Consider the following 20,948-nt stretch of genomic DNA (forward strand, 5'->3'; position numbering starts at 1 on the left):
GCCTAAGAACATGCAATCAAGGATAAAAGACAACATTGTGGGTCACAGTACAAGGGCTATCTGTCCACTATCACCACCATTGCACTCTGCAGCCATCTATCCCCTGAGGGCTCACAATCTGTGCATAATCCTATACCAATGCTGTGAATAGATATCAGGTCTGTGGGACTGTTGGAGTTAACAGGGCTGGCTGGTAAGTGACAAACATTTGTGGCAAACTAGTATGCTGGGCCCCCAGTCCAGCTCCAGGCTGAAATGAGTTCCCATCACAGGTATCATCTCTTCACAAAGATGATAGGTGGACATTGCACTGCTGGCCCCATGAAGGGAACAAAAACTACTAATGTTGGTCACATTTGGCCCATTCTAAGCATTACCCTCTCTGTGCCTAACAGCTTGCAGCAGGAGCCCAGCCACATATACCCCCTTCACTCTGCAGACTCACACCCAATTGGCAGACTGCATATAGCTAATCAACATAAAGATGTGTTGTCCCACACTAGTCACCAGTCTGGTACCAACCAGCTGGTGTGCCTAGGCAGTGTCCAGACTTCTCTGTTCAGCATGTTTCCTTTCCCGCAACTAGCATAGCTGAGGATTTAGGAAGATGTGAAAACAGCTGCTTCCTCTCTATATATTTACATATCTAACTATAGGTTAAGGAAGGGAAAAAGACTATATACAAATATAGGGGATACATACATGAGGGGAAAGGAACTGTTATACACATATCTGTGGTCTCACAATAGCAACCAGTCAGGTAAAAACCAGCAGGTATGCCTTCTCATTACACAGATTAGAGTTTACTCTGTGTTCAGCAGGCCCAAGCGCAGGGGAGTAGTACAAGCACCGTTGGCATACTGAGGCCTTGTCCAGCACACTACCCTCTCCCCCAAGCAGGCGCATGACCCTCCCACTGGAACCAGAGAGGCCCCAAGAGGTGACTGCTATCACTGATGGCAGGTAGCATACAAGCTGGTCCTGTGGGGTCCCAGCAGCAGCTTTAGGGAATACAAAGCTAGGACAGGGGCCCCTGGAATCAGGATCTACTGAACATGAGGGTCAGGACAGGGATTAAAGGACAGGAGGCTGGACACTGTCACCCTCAACCATGGGAATGAGTGGCCCCAGCCCCAAGCTAAATGCAGTCTACCACACAAATGGAGATGTGGAGGACTGCAAAAAGGAAAAAAAAAAAAAAAAGGAGTCAGCTGAACAGTAATGTGAAGCACAAAGCTGGAGACAATTGGCTTCTCATGCAACAAAGTGGCCATTATTTATCATACACACAAATGGAACTGCAAATTACTGCTACAAAGAGGGAAACAGACTCAGTTGAAGACTTGAACATTCAATATATAATGTAAACTACAATTGATCATAATCATGTGTGCAGGGGAGGGGCAGAGGTATTGAAGCTAATGTACTAAGGGTGGGATAAAGGACCAGACTGGGCCCTGTGCTCAGGCCTGCTTTTACCTAGTGGTTGTTTTGTTTTTTTTTCTAGAAAAGTAATAAATAGAAACAAAAAAGACAAAAAAAAGAAAGCAAGATGATCCAATGATTTTCAGTATGCTGAAAATGTCCAAAAGGTATTGGGGAAAATGGTTTTAAAAAAGACCTTTGGTAATCTCCTGTAAGCACAGTTAGGCTCTCAGGTTAATGACAAATACCTTTTGGAAATTTTTGGCATACTAAAATCATTGGATGTTTTTTCATCAGACACTGTATCAGACTCCTGAAGCAGGCCTTCAGCCGAAACACAGCGCTATGTCAAAGTCTTAAACTATCAATAAACTATTTCTCATTAAACTTTTGAAGTTTATCCATTTGTCCTTAGAAAACCATAATCCATTTCCCACTGTCTTTTATCACTTGTGCCTCTTGTGGGATTTTTGTGTTCTTCCGCTGCGGTGGATTATCTTTGGTGTCCTCTTTACAGTAATCACATATCCCTGTTACTAGCAGCAGAGCAAATAAAAGAGCTAAAATTGTTGCAATTAAATTACGTACCCTGTAAAATAATGACCTCTGACCTTGTACACTGGACCATCAACTTAAGTTTAAACGTAATCTGAAATTCACAGAAGCCTTACTGATACAACAGTGGGTAAAGAGCAGAACCAGGACATTTCTGCATACACCACCATACAAAACAAATGTTTGATTTTGGTGTCATCTCAATAACAGCAACATAAACCCTTTCCAGCATCAGGTATTTTGTAATTAAAAAAAAAAAAAAAAATCTAGGACAACCACTCAGGATTTACAGAACAAATCTACCATTTTCATAACAGCATCAACTTCCAAAACTCCCACAAGAATAAATCTAGGAAAACACAGCACAGTAAATACTGCAATTAGCCCGAGAACATACACCAATTGGGAAGGTAAAATTATGTATCATACCTGATAATTTTCTTTCCATTAATCATAGCTGATCAATCCATAGACTGGTGGGTTGTGTCCATCTACCAGCAGGTGGAAATAGAGAGCAATCCTTTTGCCTCCCTATATGTGGTCATGTGCTGCCAGAAACTCCTCAGTATGTCGATATCAAAGCTCCATACGCAGGACTCAGCACTTAGAGAATTACACCCACAAAGGGACACTCTGCCCAGCTCACCACCACCGAAACGGGGGAGGGGAATTAACCCAGCTCATCCCCACACAAGTGGGGGAGGGGAATCCGTCCAGCTCATCCCCGTGGAGCGGGGGAGGGACACCACCCCGCCGAAGTGGGGGGAGATCTGGCTTATCCTGCAACCGCAACCGCGGGAGGAGCTGACTGACCCTAACACCGCCGAAGCGGGAGGGGTACAAAGCTGCCCTACAGCCGCACGAAGCGGGAGGGAGCGCCGGCAGAATTTAGGTCTCAATCCAGCCCCGTAAAACGGAGGGGAGAGGAATGCAGCAGCTCACTGTAACACAAAATCGTCTCAACACCTGAAGAATCCAACTGAAAAAACTTGAACACGAAGTCCTCCTGAACAGGAACTGAAGACTAAACTTGAACCTGAAATGCAACCAGAATAAAAACAGTACAGATATCTGGGAGGGGCTGTGGATTGATCAGCTATGATTAATGGAAAGAAAATTATCAGGTATGATACATAATTTTAACTTCCATATCATCATGCTGATCAATCCATAGACTGGTGGGATGTACCGAAGCAGTACTCACCCAGGGCGAGACATAGAAATCCCTGACTGCAACACTGAAGCTCCAAACCGGGCCTCCGCCCGAGCAGCCACAGTCAAGAGGTAATGCCTGGAGAAGGTATGAGCCGATGCCCAAGTTGCCGCCCTGCAAATCTCTTCCAAGGAGACGGACCCGGCCTCTGCCATCGAGGCCGCCTGAGCTCTAGTGGAGTGAGCCTTCAGCCGGATAGGCGGCATCTTCCCCGCGGCCACATAAGCCACTGCAATGGCTTCCTTGACCCATCTTGCCACTGTAGGCTTAGCAGCCTGCAGACCTGTACGAGGACCTGCAAACAGGACAAACAGATGATCCGACTTCCGGAAATCATTGGTCACTTCCAAGTATCTGATGATGACTCGTCTCACATCTAGATATTTGAGAGCAGAGTACTCCTCTGGGTAGTCCTCCCTACGAAAGGATGGGAGACAGAGCTGCTGATTCACATGGAAGCGAGAAACAATCTTGGGCAGGAAGGAAGGCACTGTGCGAATAGACACTCCTGCCTCAGTGAACTGCAGAAAGGGCTCTCGACATGATAGCGCCTGGAGCTCGGAAACTCTTCTGGCTGAAGTGATAGCCACCAAAAAGACTGCTTTCAACGTCAGGTCTTTCAGAGATGCCCTCGACAAGGGTTCAAATGGCGGCTTCTGCAAGGCTCTTAGCACCAGATTGAGATTCCACGCAGGTACCACTGAGTGCAGAGGAGGGCGCAGGTGATTAACTCCCTTGAGAAAGCGCACCACATCTGGCTGCGAAGCCACGGAAGCACCCTTCAGGCGGCCCCTGAAGCAAGCCAGAGCCGCTACCTGGACTTTAAGGGAACTGAGCGACAGGCCTTTCTCCAGACCTTCTTGCAAGAACGCCAACACTGAAGAAATTGGAGCAGTGAAGGGAGAAAGTGAGCCTGCCTCACACCACAATGCAAAGGTACGCCAAACCCTGTCGTAAGCAGTAGAAGTAGAGCGCTTCCTCGCTCTCAGCATAGTGGCGATGACCTTGTCTGAGAAGCCCTTCTTCCTCAGACGCTGCCGCTCAATAGCCAGGCCGTAAGACCAAAGCGAGAGGGATCCTCCATCACCACGGGACCCTGATGCAACAGGCCCTGCTCCACTGGCAGCCGCAGAGGGCCATCCACTGAGAGCCTGATCAAGTCCGCATACCAGGGACGTCTGGGCCAGTCCGGACCCACCAGGATTACCCGGCCGGGATGCTTTGCCACCCGGTCTAGCACCCTGCCAAACATGGGCCAGGGCGGGAACACATAGAGAAGCTCCTGTGTCAGCCACTGTTGGAGGAGAGCATCTACTCCCAGAGATCGAGGGTCCCGTCCTCTGCTGAAAAAGCACGGCACTTGGCAATTGGCCGATGACGCCATCAGATCTAGGCTCGGCTGGCCCCAGCGCTTCGTGATGTTCAAGAACGCCTGAGCCGATAACTGCCACTCTCCGGGATCCAAGGTATGGTGACTGAGAAAGTCCGCCTTGACATTCATGACTCCAGCAATGTGGGCCGCCGACAGCTGTTCCAGGTTCGCTTCCGCCCACTGGCATAGATTCATGGCCTCCTTGGCTAGAGGGGCGCTCTTGGTACCTCCCTGGTGATTGACATAGGCCACAGCCGTGGCATTGTCCGACAGGACCCGTACTGGCTTCAACGCCAGTACCGGGAGAAACTCCAAAAGCACCAACCGAATGGCTCTGAGTTCCAGGAGGTTGATAGACCACTTTGCCTCTGCAGGAGACCAGAGACCCTGCGCTGTCCTTCCCAAGCAGTGGGCTCCCCAGCCCGTCAAAGAGGCGTCCGTCGTGACGACAACCCACTCCGGGGTCAAAAGAGGCATCCCTGCGGACAACTTGTCTGTCCTCAGCCACCAGCTCAGCGCCTTGCGCACCGCTAGGTCCAAGGGAAGGCGCACAGCGTAATCCTCCGACACTGGAGTCCAGAGCTGCAGCAGAGAGAGTTGTAGTGGTCTCATATGAGCCCTGGCCCAGGGCACTACTTCCAACGTGGCCATCATAGAGCCCAACAGCTGCACATAGTCCCAAGCCCGAAGAGGAGAGGCTACTAGGAACTGGTCCACCTGAGCCTGAAGCTTGACAATCCGATTGTCCGGCAGGAACACTCTGCCCACTTGGGTGTCGAAACGAACTCCCAGATATTCCAGGGACTGAGTAGGGCGCAGCTGGCTTTTCTCCCAGTTGATGATCCACCCCAGGGAGCTCAAAAGAGCAATCACCCGGTCTACAGCTCTGCCGCACTCTGCATAAGAGGGGGCTCGGATCAACCAGTCGTCCAGATAAGGATGGACTTGTACTCCTTCCTTTCGTAGGAAGGCCACGATGACCACCATTACTTTGGAGAAGGTCCGCGGAGCAGTAGCCAACCCGAACGGGAGGGCTCTGAACTGGAAGTGTCGGCCCAGGACTGCAAAACGTAGAAAGCGTTGATGAGGAGGCCAGATGGGAATATACAAGTAAGCTTCCTTGATGTCCAAGGATGCCAGGAACTCGCCTGCCTTCACTGCCGCTATCACAGAGCGGAGTCTCTCCATTCGGAAGTGCCGAACTGTTAAGGCCCGATTGACCCCTTTGAGGTCGAGGATAGGCCGTACAGAACCTCCTTTCTTTGGTACCACAAAGTAAATGGCGTAACGTCCCTTGCCAAGCTGATCTTCTGGCACCGGAACGACCGCACCCAGGCGGATCAGATTGTCCAAAGTCTGCTGCACTGCCACAGCTTTGACCGGAGACTTGCAGGGAGAGTGCACAAACTCGTCTCTTAAGGGTCGGCAGAACTCTAGCTTGTAGCCGTCTCTGATGACTTCGAGCACCCAAGCGTCTGAAGTTACCCTGGTCCACTCGCCCAGAAACGAGGACAGGCGTCCTCCAATCTGCACTGGGCCATGGACCAGGGCCCCGTCATTGGGTACGAGACCCTGGGGGAGGACCGGAGGACGCACCTCCGGGACGGCGATCTCTGCGAAAAGAATGCTGCTTGGGGGAGAAGTTTCTCTTGAAGGAAGAGGGGGCAGAGGAGCCCAACTTGCCCGGGCGATACCGACGGGCTTCCTGAAACCGTCCTTTGGAGGAACCGGGGCGAGCACCACTGGCCCGAGCCCTGACCTCTGGTAACCTCTTGCCCTTAGACGTGCCGAGATCGGTCACAATTTGGTCCAGCTCGACCCCAAAGAGCAGCTTGCCTTTAAAAGGCAACTTAGCCAGGCGAGACTTAGAGGCGTGGTCAGCAGACCAATGCTTCAGCCAAAGCCAACGCCGCGCAGAGACTGTCTGAGCCATACCTTTAGCTGAGGCTCTCAAGACATCATACAGCAAGTCTGCCAAATAAGCCAAGCCCGATTCCAGGGCCGGCCAATCAGCCCTCAAGGAAGGATCCGAGGGGGAAGCCCGCTGCACAAACGTCAGGCACGCCCTGGCCACATAGGAGCCGCAAACTGAGGCCTGCAAACTTAAAGCGGCCACCCCCAATCTTCTGTCTTGGGCGTCCTTTATGGCCGTGCCACCTTCCACCGGCAACGCCGTTTTCTTAGTCACTGCAGTGATTAAAGAATCCACAGTAGGCCAAAGAAAGGCCTCCAGTCACCTTCAGGCAGAGGATAGAAGCGGGACATAGCCCTAGCCACTTTGAGGCTCGCTTCTGGGACATCCCATTGAGCTGAAATCAAGGTGCGCATGGCCTCATGCACGTGGAAGGTTCTAGGCGGGCGCTTCGTCCCCAGCATAATGACAGAGCCAACAGAGGCTGAGGGAGAGACGTCCTCCGGAGAGGAAATCTTCAATATGCTCATGGCCTGCACTAACAGGTTGGGCAAATCCTCTGAGCGAAAGATCCGCGCTGCAGAGGGGTCATCCGCTCCATCCGAGCGGGAATCCGTCTCCTCCAAGGAATCCCCAAAGGACCGTTGGGAGAACTCAGATACGCTGCCCTCATCTACATCAGAGGAGACAGAGTCCTCTAGGGCCTGGAAATCCATCCGAGGGCGTTTGCTTCCAGAGGCCTCAACCCCTTTATCAGCCAGGGGGGCAGGGGCAGTGTTTTGCATAAGAAAAGCCTGATGCAGCAGCAACATGAACTCAGGGGAGAATCCCCCCCAAACTGTGCACTTCTGAAGCTTGGGCCACGGCCCTAGACGCACCCTCAACCGGCGCTCGCAAGAGCGGGGGAGAAATGTGCTGCGCATCCAAAATGGCGTCTGGCGCGAAACTCCGAGAAGGAGCCACACGGGAAGAACGGCGCTTAACTTTGGCCGCTTTCTTACCGTTGCCCGAATCAAGGGCGACCATAGTATTAAAGTCTCCCAGCTCGAGGGCGGCCCAAGAAGAAGCCGTCCGAGCAGAGTGGCCGGCCAACATGGAGTGGGCGAGCAGCGGGGGATGGGCGCTTATGGCGGGAAAAACCGCCGCACCGGAGAAAGAACCAGGACACTGACCGGACTCCAAACTGATGCTCAACAAAGGCGATTCAGGCTTTGAAACCCCCGCATCCTCGCTAGACGCACACACGCGGACCGGGGAGCGAATCTTCGCGCCCTTGCCCTCCGATGCCATAGGCCACGTGGAGACCGAACGGGGAACCCCCTGCCCGCTAAAAAAAAGGTAAAATTACCTGCTTCTCGCTCCGAGCTGTAACGAACTGGTGTCCCAGTGAGCAGCTGCAATAAATGCTGAAATAAACGTTGAAATAAACGCCCTTAAAGGACGTCCAATTTTTTTTTTTTTTTTTTTTTTTAAACGGAGCCAGCGGGAGGGGGGAGAAAAGGAGGGACCTGGCACCACCAGGTTTGCACTTGCTCAAGAAGAGCCCTCAACCCCAGGTACTCAACAAAACCTAAAAATTAGGCTTGGAGACCTAGCCAGAGCTGCTGCTGTGTGTGACCACCACCTGCTGAGATAGAGAACATACTGGGGAGTTTCCGGCAGCACATGACCACATATAGGGAGGCAAAAGGATTGCTCTCTATCTCTACCTGCTGGTAGATGGACACAACCCACCAGTCTATGGATTGATCAGCATGATGATATGGAAACTAAACAAATTGAATTACAACAGATCCCTGTTTAGACAATTGGCCTTGCAGTCACACATGCAGAACAGAGATAGCCTCTCTTCAAATACAGGCAAAAATTAACCCGAAATCCCAAGCATACAGATTCTGCATGCAGCACAATACCAAGAAAAGTTTCCTCCTGTACAGTGCAAAATAAAGACAGCAGATACAAATTCTCAAAGTGGACATATTCCGAAACACTAAAATGAAAAAATTATTTTTCTACATTTGTTGTCTGGTAATTTTGTTTTTCTGATCATGCATGTCTCACAGTCTCTGTTCCACTTCTCTATCTGTGCTCTTAACTCAGTTTCCAGGGCCTCCTGTCCATTTGCTGCTTTTTCTCTCTCCTCCTTTCTTCGTCACTTCCTGCTCTTCATCCATCTGGTATTGGCACTTACCTTTCACATTCAGCTTTTTTCCCATTTTTCTATTTCTCAATTCTAATTTTCTATCTGTTCCCTTCACTCCATCCATGTGCAACATATCCTTCCTCTCTCTTTCCTTCTGTTTCCCGCCATCCATCGGGACTGGTTAAAAGCCAGATCCTCCAGATCTGCTTTATACCTTCTACAATGGGGTCTGTGGAGGATCCAGCTGTTACTTATGTGCTGCCCCAGATCCTCTGCTGCTTTGACATGGAGCTCCAACTTGTCCTGTTCTGGATCCTCTGCTGCCTTGGTGTGACCTAGATCCTGTGCTGCCTCGGCTGGATCTTCTTGCTTCACTGGATTCTCTGCTGCCTCAATTTGCCCCGGTGGCTACTGTGGCCGCTTCTCCATCCTTCCTTGCTTTAGCAGGGCTTACCTTGCCTAGAAGCTTCAGGGTTTTTTTTTATGTTAAAACTTTGCCAGGGGTTCTCTCTGAATCCAATTTTTCCTTTGTGATTTTCTTTTCTTAATATTTAAAGACACATCAAGGGCAGATGGAGGCAGCAGTGAATCTTGGGCAAAGCACGGCAGTTGAAGTTCCATGTCTGAGGACGCAGAGGATCCAGGCCAGCGCCTAAGAGCTGGATCCTTTGCAAACTTGATTGGAGGAGGTACAGAGTGGATCCAGTGGATATGGAAGATCCGGCTTTTGCTTATTTTCTGTCTCCATCCTTGTGCAGCTTTTCTCATCTCTTCCCCTCCATCCATGTGTATATTCTTCCTCTCTTTCCATCTCCTTGATCTTCTCCTATCAATGTGCATCTCCTCCCTTTCTCCCTTTCTTTCCTTCTATTCCCCTCGACCCATGTGCATTTTCTCCTTCTCTTTTTCCCTTCCCCTCCATCCATGTCCAGTATTTCTCCTCTCTCAACTTCCCCTACTCTCTTCCCTCCCTCCCACCATCACCCATTCTATTTCCCCACCGCCCTTAATCCAACATTGCCAACTCTCTTCTTCCTCTCTCCTCCCCCAAGTCCAGCATTTCTCTTCGAACCTCCCCACCTCTGCTGCCACCTGCACTGCCGTGCTGGACCCCGGCAGCAAGGAGAAAGTACCAGACATGGCACCAGTGCTAACTTTAACGTAGAGGAGCCTTCCAGCCCATGTACTCGTGAAGGTCAGTTTAGTCCCACCCTCCCTTACACACATGCATCAGAGGGGTGGTACCAACAGGGCCTCAATGAGTGGATAGGTTGGAAGGCTCCTTGTTGTTGCTGGAGTTAGAGCTGGTCACAATGGCGGACCTAGTATTTTCTCTTTCCTGCCAGGGGCCTGAATTCAGAGACATGGTAGTGGGAGGGAAAGGGGGATCAGCACAAACTGGGGTGGCAAGCCATTTCTTCCCATAGACGCCTATGGTTAGTAGGGGCTGAAAAGCGGGGCCATGTGCAAAACAGTAGCTCAGTGTTAAAGCACCCCCTGGTTATAGCTGACTCCAGTAATCACTATACAGACCCCATCCCTTACAGCAAAATTAGATCAGCAGACAGTTAAGAAAAGAGGCAATTACACAAATACAGTGGGAAATATGAACAGTTACTCCAAAAACTATTTCTGGATCAAACTCAGACACAAAGACTGATAGTCATAGCTCAAAACAGTGTATTACAGAAAAGATGGTTCATGGCCTGCATAGAAAGAACTGGTACAAACACATCTGTAGATTCTGTTAATAGCATAGTCAGACAGAAGATTGTGGGTGGACTTAAGAGTATAAATAAGTGGGCATGAAAATGCTACTACTACTACTTAACATTCCAAAAGGCTACTAGGGTTACGCAGCGCTGTACAATTTAACATGGAAGGACAGTCCCTGCTCAAGGAGCTTACAATCTAAAAAGACAGGTGTACAATCTAAAGACAAGTGTAGAGTCCGTCTGGTAGGTAATACTATATTTCATGAGAGGTTAGGTGCCGAACACGGCATTGAAGAGGTGAGTTTTAAGCAGAGATTTGAAAATGGGTAGGGAGGGAGCTTGGCGTAGGGGTTGAGGAAGATTGTTCCAGGCAAAGGGTGAGGCAAGGCAGAATGAGCGGAGCCTGGAGTTGGCAGTGGTGGAGAAGAAAATGTCCTCTGCACCCCTCCACCCAGCTCTCCAGCCCCCCGCTTAAACTAAATAATTAACAAATAAATCTGAGCTGGCAGGGATCTTCAAGCCCTGCTAGCTGAAGATCTCTCCTGAAGGCACCAGTGCATGCTCACCTATGGCTATGTCACTGAACTCTGTAAGAAAGAGCTAGAAATCAATGACTACCTCCTACCTCTATTTCTGTCCATGTACTACAGAATTTAAACTCTGCATTATTGCCTTAATTCTCCCCACCTTTACATTAAAATTCCAAGTCTAATATAGATAATATAGATGACATCACTCAGCTTACTAAGGACTCCTCTCATTTCATCTGATTGGTATTTGGCCCAGTATAGCACCATCCCTACACAGAATGCAGGTCACACTCTTGATGCTATCTTTTTTCAAACCAATAATGGTTTCCTTGACACACGTTTTTTTTTAATGTCATCGGACCACTATTTAATTACTTTTCTTTGAGAAAGTTTAGGCATCCTTCAAACATCCTCCTTAAAGGAAATGTGCATTCAGATATCTTAAGTATATCACAGTCAACTCTTTTGCACAGCACTAATTTAAACATGGATTCCTTTATCAGCCTATCTTTTGAAGAGAAAGCAACTTTACTGAATACATCTTTAGCACTGACTTATTTGTGACATTTATATCCCACATTATCCTAAAGTCTTGAGTTCAATGTGGATTACAATATAGATTGAATGAATATAAAGTGAAAATTACATTGGTCATAATATGTAAATTGAGTAACAAGGATTAACAGATTAATAGAAGGGTTAGAACAATGTACAAATTGATAAATACATAATAAAAGCAGAAGATACCATCCTGGAAGCCCAGGCCAAATATATTCCGTCCATTAAAAAAGGAGGGAGGAAGACCAAACGACAGCCGGTGTGGTTAAAAAGTGAGGTGAAGGAAGCTATTAGAGCTAAAAGAAAATCCTTCAGAAAATGGAAGAAGGAACAGACTGAAAATAATAAAACAGCATAAGGAATGTCAAGTCAAATGCAAAGCGCTGATAAGGAGGCTAAGAGGGACTTTGGGGGAAAAAAAAAAAAAAAAAAAAAAAAAAGATTGTGTTGGAGGCAAAATCACATAGTAAAACATTTTTTTTTAGGTATATTTAAAAGCAAGAAGCTGGCAAAAGAATCAGTTGGACCACTAGATGACAGAGGGGTAAAAGGGGTGATCAGGGAAGACAAAGCCATAGCGGAGATATTAAATAAATTCTTTGTTTCAGTCTTCACCGAGGAAGATTTGGGAGACATACCAGTGCCAGAAATAGTATTCGAAGCTGACGAGTTGGAGAAACTGAATGAAATCTCTTTAAACCTAGAGGATGTAATGGGGCCATTTGACAAACTGAAGAGTAGCAAATCTCCTGGACCGGATGATAGTCATCCCAGAGTACTGATAGAATTGAAAAATGAACTGGCGGAACTATTGTTAGTAATATGTAATTTATCTTTAAAACTGAGCGTGGTAACAGAAGATTGGAGGGTAGCCCATGTAACGCCGATATTTAAAAAAGGTTCCAGAGGGGATCCGGGAAATTATAGACCAGTGAGCCTGATGTCGGTGCCGGGCAAAATGGTAGAGACTATTATAAAGAACAAAATTACAGAGCATATTCAAAAGCATGGACTAATGAGACAAAGCTAACATGAATTTAGTGAAGGGAAATCTTGCCTCACCAATTTATTACATTTCTTTGAAGGGGTGAACAAACGTGAATAAAGGCGAGCCGCTTGATATTGTGTATCTGGATTTTCAAAAGGTGTTTGACAAAGTACCTAATGAAAGACTCCAGAAGAAATTGGAGAGTCATGGGATAGGAGGCAGTGTCCTAATGTGGATTAAAAACTGGTTAAAGGATAGAAAACAGAGAAAAGGGTTAAATGGTCAGTATTCTCAATGGAGAAGGGTAGATAGTGGGATTCCTCAGGGGTCTGTGATAGGACTGCTGCTTTTTAACATATTTATAAATTTCTGGAAACCCTTTTTTCCTTGTCTGCATCATCCCCTGATTTTGATGACTTCTTGCTCTTTTTCATAAGAACATGCCATACTGGGTCAGACCAATGGTCCATCTAGCTCAGTATTCCATTTCCAGTGGCCAATCCAGGTCACAAGTACTTGGCAGAAACCCAAATAGTAGCAACATTTCACCCTGCCTTCCATCAATTTAAAGACATCAGTGCAAGCCCTCTTCCTTAGTTTTCTGCGAACAGAATGAGGGACTTTCTCTCACAATTCAGAAAGAGCTACTAGTGCAGGTGACCCCTATCCTGTCTCCCCCCCCCCCCCCAACTGAGCTATCTTAGATGACAGGGGTGCAACATTAGAAGAGGAAGACGAGAAGGATAAAGAAGAGCTAGACCCAGAAGAGGAGGAAGATGCACTTCTACGTCTCTTTCCCTTCGCACCCCTGGAACGCTTAGAATCCTTAGCAGGTTTTTTTTTTACCAGTTGAAGATGGTCCAGCTCCTGCCACAGATGTCCCACAGATGAAGCAGAGCCTTCACTGGCCACTCCACCGACTACAAGGTTCTACAATCCCCAGTTCCAGCTGGACCAGATCCCTGGAGCCACTTGTATGGGGGCTACTTCAGGCTGCTGGACTGCCATCCTGCTCGTAGAGGATCCACCTTCAAGTGCAGTCCTTGCCCAGTTGTCAGCCAAATATACCTGCAAAGAAACAGCAGAGACATGATGGGACAGAACCGGGAGCCTCTCAGCCAGGAAAGAGGGGCCACACCCCAGAGCCCCTCAGCCAGGAAAGAGGGGCATCACCCAGAGGGGGCTCGAGGACCCTTCATACCGGAAAAAAGGGTATCCCTAAAACCAACCCTGAAACACAAAGAACAGACAAGGTCCCAGCTGTGAGATGGAAGTAACAAAAGTGCAAGCAAAAAGTGTTTGGCCAAACTATTCAGTTAAACCAGCTTCAAAATTTTATACTACTACATTGGCTTTGTACTAGCTGGAGAGAATAAAAGTAAGATATTAAGAAGCGCTGAAGGGACCACAGAGAAAACCCAGCAATACACAGAACCAATGCATTAAGAAAATCTCTTATCTGGCACCAAATGGTAACTGGTATCCCTGGGCAATCTGCAACGGTCCAATTCAAAGTCTCCAGAATCCCATCCACACTTGTAGAGAATTAAATAACCAGCTCCCATAGCATTATACTATAAGAGTTTTTGATACCGCAGTTATTCCACAAAGGGATTCAAAGTGGTTTATATTAATAAGAGAACTAAAACAAAGAGGAAGTCACACTCTAACAAAATAGCATATCGACTATACAGGGTTATTGGTCAAATAAGTACGTTTTTCTCTTTCTCCTAAAAGAAAAATACTAGTTTCAAATCCAAAGGCAATGTATTCCATAATCTAGCCCCAGTAAAAGGAAAACAGGCCTTAAAAACAGATTTGAAGCAAATGTTTTTCAGAGAGAAAAAAAACCTAATTTCAGGGTTCGCAAAAAAATTATATTTCTATCTACAAATGGAAATACCAGCAATTCACTTACACCCTCAGCGTTCAGCCCAAATATTGATTTAAACATCAAAGAACCTTAAAATCTATACAATTATAGTTAGCCAGTGATAATCTCAAAAAATCAGAGTTCATTTTGTTAGTGGAGAAGAGACGGCTGAGGGGAGACATGATAGAGGTATATAAAATAATGAGTGGAGTGGAACAGGTGGATGTGAAGCGTCTGTTCACGCTTTCCAAAAATACTAGGACTAGGGAGCATGTGATGAAACTACAGTGTAGTAAATTTAAAAAATCGGAGAAATTTTTCTTCACCCAACGTGTAATTAAACTCTGGAATTCGTTGCCGGAGAATGTGGTGAAGGCGGTTAGCTTGGCAGAGTTTAAAAAGGGGTTAGACGGTTTCCTAAAGGACGTCCATAAACTGCTACTAAATGGACTTGGGAAAAATCCACAATTCCGGGAATAACATGTATAGAATGTTTGTACATTTGGGAAACTTGCCAGGTGCCCTTGGCCTGGATTGGCTGCAGTCGTGGACAGGATGCTGGGCTCGATGGACCCTTGGTCTTTTCCTAGTGTGGCATTACTTATGTAGTGCCTACTTATAAGGTCTTTGCCTTATAAGTGGGTGTGTCTCTTTTTCTTACTGAAGTCTTTTTTCTCCACATTGTAATTAGATTAGACGACATTCCTTTAGATACAGAATATTATTGTAAAAGTTTATTGTGGATTTATGTGGTTATTTCAATTACCCCAATATTGACTGTATAAATATTACATCAGGGAGTACTAGGGAGGTAAAATTCCTAGAACTTCTTGGAGCAACTAGTTCAGGAACTGAAAATAGGGGGAGTCATTTTAGATCTAGATCTTAGGGGAATGCAGGAAATAGTACGAAAGGTAATAGTGTTGGATTCGATGGGGAACAGTGATCATAATATGATCAAATTAGAGCTAATCTCGAGAGAAATCACAAAGGAAATCTACTGTAGCAGCATCTAATTTTAGAAAGGGCGACTATGATAAAATGAGGAAAATGGTTAAAAGAAGCTACAAGGATCGACCGCAAAGGCTAGGACTTTAAATCAGGCATGGACGTTAATACCGTCTTGGAAACCCAGACCAGATGCATTCCATGTATTTACAAAGGTGGAAAGAAGAGAAAACGACAGCCAGTATGGCTAAAAGGTGAAGAGAATGAAGCAATTAGAGCCAAAATAAAATCCTTCAAAGAATGGAAAAAGGACCTAAATGAAGAAAATAAGAGGCAATATAAGCATTGGCAAGTTAGATACAAATCAATGATAAAGAAGGCTGAAAGAGAATATGAAGAGAAATTTGCCACAGAGGCAAAAACTCACAGTAAAAACTTTTTCAGGTACATCAGAAGCAGAAAGCTGTCAGGGACAGTTAGAACATGAAGGGTGCAAAAGGGGCACTCAGGGAGGACAAGGCCATAGAAGAGACTGAAGCAAAGAATTAGTTCAGTCTTTAGGGAAAAATGGATTTCAAGGGTAATGTGGAGGAACAAAGAAATCTTGGTGAAACTGGATGACGTACTGAGCCAAACTGACAAAACTAAAGAGTAGTAAATCACTTGAACCGGATGGCATGCACCCTAGGGTACTGAAAAATCTCAAACATGAAACTACTGATCTGCTGTTAGTGATCTCCAACCTGTTGTTAAAATTGTCCATAGTACCTGGAGATTGGAGGATGGACAATTGACGCCAATTTTTTAAAAAGGGATCCAGGGGCGATACGGGAAATTACACACCGATAAGCCTGATGTTAGTGCCGGACAAAATAGTGGAAACTATTATTAAAAAAAATAAAATTACAGAACACATAACTAAACATAGATCAGGACAGAGCCAGCACAGATTCAGCCAAGGGAAGTCTCGCCACACTCATTTTCTTAATTTATTTGAAGATGTGAATAAACATGTGGTAAAGGTGAGCTAGTTGATGTAGTACATCCAGATTTTCAGAAAGCTTTTGACAAAGTTCCTTATGAGAGACTCCTGAGAAAATTAAAAAGAAATGGGGATAGGAGGCAATGTTCTGTTATGGATTAGGAATTAATCGGACAGAAAACAGAGGGTAGGGTTAAATGTTCATTTTTTCTCAATAGATAAGGGTGAATAGTGGAGGGCTACAGGGATCTGTACAGGGACCAGTGCTATTTAACATATCTACTATAATAAAACTCACCCTCAACATTCTGAAGTCACTCACTCACTGAAGGGTTCATGGATTCATGGTGGTGAAGCCACAACACTGACCATGTCTCTCTGCCCCGCCCTCGCATGACGGACCAATCAGAAAAAACAACCTCAACATTCTGAAACACAAAGGACCATCACAACACCGTTCCCAGGCAACACTAGGCAACGTAAGACGGACCAATCAGAGGAAACTACGTGACAATAAGGGAGGAGCATTCCCCAGCAGAATGGCTCATTATCTGTGCAGCACGGAGAGCACAGAACCACCGCTGGAACGAGAGAAGAATATTCCTGCTGTGGGTATGTGCAAAAATAGACCGGGGGAGGGGGGGGGGAGAAATTTTTAAATGCCTAATGCCAGTAATGAAGAGTGCCAGAAGGCCTACAGTGGGGGAAATAAGTATTTGATCCCTTGCTGATTTTGTAAGTTTGCCCACTGACAAAGACATGAGCAGCCCATAATTGAAGGGTAGGTTATTGGTAACAGTGAGAGATAGCACATCACAAATTAAATCCGGAAAATCACATTGTGGAAAGTATATGAATTTATTTGCATTCTGCAGAGGGAAATAAGTATTTGATCCCCCACCAACCAGTAAGAGATCTGGCCCCTACAGACCAGGTAGATGCTCCAAATCAACTCGTTACCTGCATGACAGACAGCTGTCGGCAATGGTCACCTGTATGAAAGACACCTGTCCACAGACTCAGTGAATCAGTCAGACTCTAACCTCTACAAAATGGCCAAGAGCAAGGAGCTGTCTAAGGATGTCAGGGACAAGATCATACACCTGCACAAGGCTGGAATGGGCTACAAAACCATCAGTAAGACGCTGGGCGAGAAGGAGACAACTGTTGGTGCCATAGTAAGAAAATGGAAGAAGTACAAAATGACTGTCAATCGACAAAGATCTGGGGCTCCACGCAAAATCTCACCTCGTGGGGTATCCTTGATCATGAGGAAGGTTAGAAATCAGCCTACAACTACAAGGGGGGAACTTGTCAATGATCTCAAGGCAGCTGGGACCACTGTCACCACGAAAACCATTGGTAACACATTACGACATAACGGATTGCAATCCTGCAGTGCCCGCAAGGTCCCCCTGCTCCGGAAGGCACATGTGACGGCCCGTCTGAAGTTTGCTAGTGAACACCTGGATGATGCCGAGAGTGATTGGGAGAAGGTGCTGTGGTCAGATGAGACAAAAATTGAGCTCTTTGGCATGAACTCAACTCGCCGTGTTTGGAGGAAGAGAAATGCTGCCTATGACCCAAAGAACACCGTCCCCACTGTCAAGCATGGAGGTGGAAATGTTATGTTTTGGGGGTGTTTCTCTGCTAAGGGCACAGGACTACTTCACCGCATCAATGGGAGAATGGATGGGGCCATGTACCGTACAATTCTGAGTGACAACCTCCTTCCCTCCGCCAGGGCCTTAAAAATGGGTCGTGGCTGGGTCTTCCAGCACGACAATGACCCAAAACATACAGCCAAGGCAACAAAGGAGTGGCTCAGGAAGAAGCACATTAGGGTCATGGAGTGGCCTAGCCAGTCACCAGACCTTAATCCCATTGAAAACTTATGGAGGGAGCTGAAGCTGCGAGTTGCCAAGCGACAGCCCAGAACTCTTAATGATTTAGAGATGATCTGCAAAGAGGAGTGGACCAAAATTCCTCCTGACATGTGTGCAAACCTCATCATCAACTACAGAAGACGTCTGACCGCTGTGCTTGCCAACAAGGGTTTTGCCACCAAGTATTAGGTCTTGTTTGCCAGAGGGATTAAATACTTATTTCCCTCTGCAGAATGCAAATAAATTCATATACTTTCCACAATGTGATTTTCCGGATTTAATTTGTGATGTGCTATCTCTCACTGTTACTAATAACCTACCCTTCAATTATGGGCTGCTCATGTCTTTGTCAGTGGGCAAACTTACAAAATCAGCAAGGGATCAAATACTTATTTCCCCCACTGTATAGCACAGACTATATTTGGGATCGCTTGACATGGAGTCAGAGGAGCCGGAAAACAACGTGCCCGTCACCATCTGGGACGTGGGTGAACAGGACAAGCTGCGGCCCAGCTGGAAGGATTACCCGCGATCCAGCCAGCAGCAAACAGCGACCAAGGAAGGGGGAGGAGTACTCCTTCCCTGCCTAGGAATCGCTGGAGACTGGCTGCCAAACTAACGAAACAACCGCACACCGACGCAGCACCTCCATCATTCGAAAGGCATCCACTCTTTCTTCAACAGAAATGCAAACTAATAATACAAAACAAGCAAAGAATACATGGTTTCTCAGGCGGCTGCAGGTAACTCCCCACCCCCTTCCTCTTCCCCTTTTGCCGAAGCGGCCAAGGACGTGCCAAACCATCCCCAGCCTCAGGCAAGCTGTCTCCCACCTCGGGGATTCCCCGAGCACCCGGAAAAAGACAGCGCTGATTCCTGCAGCGCATAAATGTTCCAGCATTCCCCTGCAGCCGGCCTGAAATGGACCAAACATACCGGATCACCCCCCGACGGCCCGAGACCGTGCTCTTCTCCCTTCCGCCAACTTAAAACAACCATCCCCGTCCTCAGGCAAGCCGTCACCCACCTCCAGGATGCCCAGAACCCCAGCCCAATGGAAAAAGATGGCGCTGCTTCCAACAGCACATTTCTCTACCAGCATTCCCCTACAGCAGCCCTGAAACGGCAAAAAAAAAAAACCGACAAAGAACGTGCTCCTCTACCTTCCGCCCATCTAAAACAACACTGCTGCCTCAGCACAACACAAAAAAAAAAAAAAACAACACTCAACAAAGGCTGACCCCCCTACAACCACATTTACATTTCACCAACAGAAAGACCCCCCTCCACAAACCTCCTTGACAGACAAAACCATAAGCGCCCCGTATAAGAGGCTTGGGGAGGCTAAGCCTCCCCAGCCCGCCACTGCCCCGCCGCCGCCGGCCGACCGTCTGCCTGCCGTACCTTTAAATATTATATTTTTGCTGGAGTCGCGGGCAGCACCGGCATTGAAGACATCAGGAGGCTCATCGCACTTCCAGCAGCCTTCCCTCGCAAGTCGGATGATGGCTCTGGCTCCGCCCTCGTAGAAACAGGAAATACGTCAGAAGAGGGCGGAGCCATCATCTGACTTGCGAGGGAAGGCTGCTGGAAGCGCGATGCACCTGCTGATGTCTTCAATGCCGGCGCTGCCCGCAACTCCAGCAAAAATATAATATTTAAAGGTACGGCGGAGGGTGGGGGCCAGGAAGGAAACGAGGGCGGACGGGAGAGGAGAGGAGGGTTGCTGCACATGGTGGATGAAGGGGAGAGGAGAGGGCAGGGGAGAGGAGGGTTGCTGCACATGGGTGGATGGAGGGGAGGGTGGAGTGAGAAAGGAGATGAGATGATGGAAAAGGAAGAGAGAGTAGAAAAACTGCACATGGATGAAGAAAATAGGCAAAAGCTGGCTCCACTGGACAGTCAAGTTTGCGGAGGACCCAGCTTTTACTTGGGGATGTAGGACAAGAAATGAAGAAGAAAGGTGGAAAGTAAACAAATAAATGGAAAGGAAGCCCTGGAAACGGAGTTAAGAGGACAGATAGCAGCAGAATCGGATACTGAGCCAGCACAATCAGAAAAACAAAGTCACCGGACAACAAAAGGTAGAAAAGATCATTTTATTTTCAATATAGTGTTTGGAATATGTCCACTTTGAGAATTAGGTGTTCAACATTAAAAGTTTATTTACTTATTTATGACATTTTATCCCACATTAAACATGAATTAGGATGTTTTGTAGCTCTACATGAGAATTGTGATATTATGATCCCTTGTTTCAATATTGTTGACGGTCTGCATTTTCCGTATGGGTGGTATATTGGTGTATTAGGTTCTGCCCAGTGTAATATTTATGGTACAGTAAGGTTCAGAGTGTGTTTTTGCACAAAGTTGTGCATAGTGTTTTGCAGTTGAGCGATTGTAGTTAGTATATGCTTTGAGCAACCACTTTATTCCTTGACATATGATACATAACTAATATCTAAATTTAATAAAAGGTATGACATTTATTTTTTTTATCTCTGTGTGATCAGACAATTATGGATTTAAGCTCCACCCCTGGCCCCACCCCTAACCCCGCCCCCTTTAGCCTCCCCAAACAGTTGGGCCACCGACCGCCTATGGACAAAACCACACATACACAATACAACAGAAACACACCCTCAAAGCCAAACACCAATCCAACCCACTTTGCCAGCACAGCACAGCACATCCCCCAACCCCCAAGCAAAAAACAAAACAAAAAAAAAAAAAGACACACCAACAACCTGCACACACACCGCACCCTCACACACTCACACAAAATAACTCTGTGAGACATACACACAAAAAAAAAAAAACCACATGCTAGTGCCCGTTTCATTGGTTT

General features: G+C 46.9%; 1 protein-coding gene across 6 annotated transcripts in view; it reads right to left on the reverse strand.

The window, feature by feature from the left end:
• The window catches only part of CDIP1 (cell death inducing p53 target 1), a 55,117-nt gene that overhangs the window by 23,927 nt on the left and 10,242 nt on the right, over positions 1 to 20,948 (reverse strand). For 4 of the 6 annotated variants that reach the window (XM_030212706.1, XM_030212705.1, XM_030212704.1 and 1 more), the window contains exon 2: positions 13,258 to 13,479. The exons of the other annotated variants lie outside the window; for them this stretch is intronic. The gene's annotated coding sequence lies outside the window, so the exon portion shown is untranslated. The remainder of the gene's footprint in view (positions 1 to 13,257; positions 13,480 to 20,948) is intronic. 6 annotated transcript variants of the gene reach the window in all.

This window comes from Microcaecilia unicolor, chromosome 8, assembly GCF_901765095.1.
Source record: "Microcaecilia unicolor chromosome 8, aMicUni1.1, whole genome shotgun sequence".
Taxonomy (NCBI): Eukaryota; Metazoa; Chordata; class Amphibia; order Gymnophiona; family Siphonopidae; genus Microcaecilia; species Microcaecilia unicolor.